Consider the following 6,485-nt stretch of genomic DNA (forward strand, 5'->3'; position numbering starts at 1 on the left):
AATCTGTGAGTTTTCTAGCGTTTCTACCCTTCCAGTTCTCTCCCTGATCCCACTGGCTGGGGAGTGAGCAAGTGGTTGCACGGGGATGAGCTCCCGGACGGGGGTAAGCTATGACACCGTGATGGGAAGGTTAGATGGCACTAAATGTGGAGATCAAGGAAGAGTATTTTCACAGCTTTTTCAGGGAGATTATACGTGTTTAATGGGTGTCATCTGAACGTGTAAAACACCCATTTTAGTGACAGATGGCTAATGGTGTCCTAATGGTATAAAGGTCTGATTTAAGCAGTGGAAGAAACTCCACTGCTGAACAATTTTTGAACACCGTGAAGCACTACTGCTACCAACTCTCAAGTGAAAGGTGTGTTGGTAGGAGATAAGAAAGTTTGTCGAATTTTTAAGTTCAATGTGTAAGCAACATCCCTTTGATGTGTTCACGGCAGGAGTGTCCGCCTGTGAGGACTTGCTGAACTTGAGGGAAGTTCATGCGTCTGTGTGTGAAGGGGAAACCCTTAAAGCAGCCATTCAGAGTATTCCTGTGTATTTAAATAAAACAAGTGAAATGTATGATGGAAAAGTGAATAGAGTTGTGAAAACAATTAAAAAAGCCAAGGTGAGCTACTTAGAAAAGAGAGAGAAAACCTAAACAAACAAAATAAAATATCCAGTTAATTTATTTTGTATTTTTTATTTACATGATTGCTTAATGATAAAAATTATCACCATGCATCTTTCTTCAATCTAAGCCTTTTCTGTTCAGTGATCTTGGCTGCAAGTGTCTACTACTGATTAGGTCAATAAGGTATCAGAAATTTCCTTAAAGATATTTTATGAATTCTTCTATTCTTATAATAGGAAGATAGTACTGGATTTGTGTTCAAGATCTGTTGACAGTCTATGCATTTCCATCGAGTAATAACATGAAAGAAAACATTGGAAAGATGTGAAAAAACCTAACTCACAAAGGAAAGTAGTAAAGTACATTTGGGTCTCTAACTATTTAATGTACTAATACTGCATAGTTGACTATGTTTATTTCTTTCAGTTTAATTTTTGTATTCCTGCTGACATCACTGATTTCATTAGTTTGGCAGAAATATTAAAGTTTCATTTTAATGAAAGAAAAATCAAAGCAGAAAGGCTTAAAGGTTCTCACACAAATCTGTTTTGGGGACAGGAAATGGAACTTTCTGTTTTAGAGCATAGCCATTCTCATATACCTATTATTTTTCCTGAATTATCCTTTTCCTAGTTCAACTCTACTTTTTATGTCCATCATGCTGCTAAAAATCCCTGTTAAAAGTCTGTTTAAGGAAATGAATGTTGCTGGATTTTTTCTCTTTCTGGCAGAGGCTTACAGAGCTGTTTCCTAAACAATGCCCTCAAATACAGCCTGGATGTGAAAACTTCCTGCAGAGGCAGTTCACTTAAGGTTCAGGCTATGCTTAATTATAGGATGCTGTCAGCTCAGAAATTTCTCCAAGAAAGACCTCTAACTTTCATAAGGCAAAGAAGCTTATGAGTTTTTAAATGACCTTCAAAATCCAGGGAGAAAGAGAGTGCAAACAATGCATCTTTCCTACACGGCATCCTTAACCTTTTTTTGTTGATGCATCCAGGACCTGACACAGGCTACCTTTCTAGCAAAGAAAGTTATATTATGCTTCTTCTTTTTCTTAAGCCCTTTTTGTAGACCTTTATTGGGAAAAAGCTTGGTAAACAGCAAAGTGACAGTTAATCATTTTCTGATAATGCACATCTCTCCTACAAGATCAACTCAAGCACACAATGCTATGTAAAATCTCCCTCCTACACACAAAAACACACAAAAAAGAGAAAACCAAAAGCAAAGAAGACCACCCCAAACACCAAATGCCAAACCCAAATACCCTGTTTTCCAGACAAATGCCTTGGCAGAATACAAGACCACTTCTTTCCTTTCCACTTTTTGATCCTGAACTGGCTTTAAATGTTGGAAGAGGTATAAAACGAAGCACTCAAACTGCCCCTTGAAACAAGCATTCTTCAGAACAAACAAGCGAACTCTTCCCCTAAAACTACCGTGGCTTAAAGATATTCAAAATAGAAAACAAAAAAATATTTGCTAGCAAGCTTTTGAATGAATAATGAACTAAACACTGTCCACTCTAAACCTTGGAGGGGGATTAAGGACACAGAAAATATGTAAAAACAACTACATCGTATAAAATTTTTACATATGTAATGAAATGAAAAAATAACCAAAATCTAAAGAAAAATTTAAAATTCTGTTCTACTGTAATGAATTAAGCTGGAATTTTTTGGCGTTAGTTCAGGCTTTTTTTTAATCTTTCCACCCCAAATACACTGCTACATAACAATCCTCAAGTAAAAATCCCTTTCCTACCAAAATTCAGAACAGATATTTCTTATGTATGTTGTTGCTTTGCAGAACTTCATTTGTTTAGACAAAGTCAAACAAAACAGCAGAGCTTTTACAAGAAAGGTATCACCGTCAACTGTGACTAAATGGAGCCAAGGAATATCTGCTGCAATCATTTGTTTTAGTAAAAGTAGCATAATTGTGCCATAAACTCCTGCCTGTTACACTGCAACATATTACATCTGTTTTATGCTAATGTAGTTCCAAAGAAATCAATGATATTTATACTGACATAAAGCTGTGGTGAGTCATATTCTCAATTAGTCTTCAGTTTGAGACGGAATACCAGAGATTTTTCTTTATTTTCCAAAATTTAGCCGGTAATTTTGTTCACCGATTTCTAAGAAGCTGAAAGTTTAATTACATCTATAGGGCTTCAGAGTACCCCTTGAAAAATCATCACAAGTTATTTTAAGCAGATTTAACTTTTAAATTAAATTATTGTGACTGCATAGATCTTTTGTTTCATTAATATGTTCATAACAAGAGGCATTGATCTCTGACAGATTTTTTTTCAACTGTGTGATCCATAGGAATCATGAAATGCCTGTGAAGTAGCGTATCTGCCCCAAAAAAGGCTTATCAACTATCCCATCATAACTATCCTAACATATTGAACCTGCCATCAGTCAGATATATTATGCTCTTATTTTGATGGTTGAATTCAACTCCCCTTAGTCAAAATCATGTGCGAAAGCCCCTGTCAGTTTTAAACACAACACATATGACTTTTAGAGACTAAGCCAAACAAGGAGTGGCAGAGGGGCTGGGGTTGTTCAGCCTGGAGGAGGCTCAAGGGATACCGTATCGATCCCTACAACTGCCTGAAAGGAGGCTGCGGCCAGGTGGGAGTCGGCCTCTTCTGCCAGGCAATTAGTGACATGATGAGAGGACATGGCCTCAAACTGCACCAGGGGAGGTTTGGGTTGGACATCAGGAAGAATTTCTTCATGGAAAAGCTTGTTAAGCATTGGAACAGACTGCCCAGGGAGGTGGTGGAGTGATCATCTCTGGAAGTGTTCAAGAATTGGCTGGACGTGGCACTTACTGCCATGGTCTAGATGACAGGGTGGTGATCAGTCAGAGGTTGGACTTGATGATTTGCAGGTATTTTCCAGCCTAAATGATTCTGTGATTCTGTGGTTTTGAACCACTCAAAGTGAAAAATTGCAGTTCTTTCTTTTCATACAATTTTGTCTAGTTTTAGTGCATTTTTTCTTTACTTTTGTTAAAGTGAAAGAGATTTTTTTTAAAAGGTAGTGATGTGTGTGTTCAAAGGCTTACCAGAATAATCTGATACATTAGGCAGACAGGAATTTAAACAGATAATCTGAGGTAAACCTTGCTGGGATAATTTTAGAGTTGGTTGATTGAATTTAGGTTGATCAGAAATAACCAGAGACCTTGACTTAGCAGGCAGTTAATGCCTAAAGATCTAATGGGAGAGGGCTCTTCGTGAACACGATGGACTGCCACACACAACACTTCAGGTTTTGGGTTATTCAAACTAACATCCTGGATCAAGAGGTCCAAGGTCAAAATTGCATTTTACAGCTTAGTTACACCAGTGTTTGTATCCATTACAAGCTATATTTATTTTGTAATGGGAAATGTGGCTATACAGAATTACTATTTTGTTTGATTATTTTTCAAAACATAAAATCAAAGTTGTAGCTGTATTTTGTCCCTAGATTCCTGGGATTGAAAGTTTTGTGTATTGGTTTTTTGTTGTTTCTGTTGTAGATAATGGCAAATGGTATTTCCTGGACATTATTTCTCAGTCTCTATGGACTTTTTTTACACAACTCAATCAACTACATTTTTCACCAGGCTTGAGACAAATACATATGTGTCCCCCTTTCATTTAAGTAGGAATTCTATTGCTTCAAATATATACATATAAAATAATATACAGAAGATGGCTGCTGAATGAATTCATCAAGTGGTGAATAAATTCTTCTGAGAACAAGATACAATTTTCTGGCATTCTGATATTAGTCATTCTTTGTACAGGATGGGTAGCATTAAAAGCATCTTAAATAGTTCTCAGTTTGCTTTTCTGAAAAGATTTCGACAGTGTTAATTACTTCTGCTAACAGAAATTTCCGACACTTACACGACCTTCTGCTGCATATGAAAAAGGCTGTCCATGGTTGGTGTACTGATAAATGCAAGGAAAATCCCAGGAACTGAAATTAAATGAAACTAAATAAATCTTAACATTACCAAGAAAGAATTTCCAATGACTTCACCAAAACACAGATTATACTACTTCTGGTGGGGGAGCAAGCATTTCTGTATGAAGAAATGAACTCCTTTGGAATGCAGCAATAACATGCACTGATGGCAAGAGAGAAGAGAAGCACAGGATTCTCCTTTAGCACTTACCACCTACCACTCCTTCCAAGTGGCCATTTTATCGCTAACTGAAGATAAAGTTATTCCTGCACGTTGGAGAGAAAGCACAGAACATTTTCGAGAATCAAGGATCTTCCTTCTAATACATTATGGCAAATACACTCCCAGTACAGGATAAGGAGATTTATTACCATTAAAAGGTATTTCAGTTCAGAGAGAGAATAAAATAATCCGCCCCGAAGAGCTGTGTTCTGGGTGATTACATTTTGACCTCAATTCCTGCTATATTCCCTAGTGAATTTGTCCATACAATAATGTTTCCCCTGCTGGGACCTAGTCCAACACCACCGAAAATTAGATTTTTCTATTGATTTTTATGGTCATTTCCTTCTCAAAATCAGTTGTTGTTAAACCATAAAAAAAAATTTTCCATGCTCACTGTTCCATCATAATATGTTTTGAAAAGCATATTGGAGAAATCCCACAATGTTAAAATGCATGTTTAACCACAGAGAGATTCAGTAATACTCATGGAAGAATACAAATCCTTATAATCCATTGCCGTGCTACAATTTTTTCTCATTTTATTTTTGCAGGATGCCAACTTCCTGTCACTAAGAAAGTTAGCTTTAAAAACAGTATTTAAAGGTATTTTTGTGACTCCTCAATCATATTGCCCTATAAAACTGTATAAAAATATTTGCTTTATTCAAAATGGAGAGGGAGGATTGCTGTCATTATGTGATTACAATGGCAAATTACTGTCAACAAACACCCAAAGTGAGCAGAGAGAATTTTTCTCCTATAAATCTCCTGAGAGCTACACAGAACCCCAAAAACTCCCCATAAGCTGTGTCAGCTTCTGGCAACCTCCTGCTGTATGGCTCCACTCCTTGTGTTGTATTAATATATATTTTTTTCTGGGATGCTTTGCAAACCTTTAATTATTGCAGAATAATTTTGGACAACGCAAGATTTTTCACTCCAGAGTAGCAGTTATTAGGTCAGAAATCAGCATGCAGGTGAATTCAATATTCCCTTTTTAAACTTATTTTTAACGCTGAAAACTGTACATCTTGCAGGCATGAAGTAATAACACCAGAAGTTCTAAGGAACAGTCTCCTGAGCTGTAGACTAATGAAAACCTGATGTCTTAATTTACAGAAACAGATGAAAAATCACACCAAAACTTTCAGAAAAAAAGAGAATGCCAGTGACACTGCTGCTACCTGCAGGAGCAGCTTGTCTTAGCCCTTGAAACTTCACAGTTATTTGACATTTATGAAAAACTTCGAAACTGCAGAGCATTTAATCATATAGGCACTAAAAAGCCTGTTAGTAGATCTATAGGATTCACAGATTCATGGAATTGTTAGGGTTGGAAGAGACTTCTGAAGATCATGTAGTCCAACCCCCATTCACCAAATTCGAGATTCAGGAAGGCTCTGAAGTTCAGATAGAGTAGTTTTAAGTGGAAGCAACTAAAAGCTTTTATTCAGGTACTCTTACTCAACTGTGCAGGACATCTTTCTGGAAAAATAACCCAATGGGCAAGAAAAGCTCTGGCTGAGAAGGAGTGAGTCACTCTCCAGCTGCCACAACAATGCAAGAATGTCCTTCTGCAAACCCTCAGTTACAAAGAGTCCAAGAACAGAAACCAAGAAGAAAGACAATTTTCCTTATCCTGATATGGTGAAATCCACCT

This window comes from Corvus kubaryi, unplaced genomic scaffold, assembly GCF_017639235.1.
Source record: "Corvus kubaryi isolate FWS band 111438036 unplaced genomic scaffold, C.kubaryi_AGA036_p1.0 132, whole genome shotgun sequence".
Classification (NCBI taxonomy): Eukaryota; Metazoa; Chordata; class Aves; order Passeriformes; family Corvidae; genus Corvus; species Corvus kubaryi.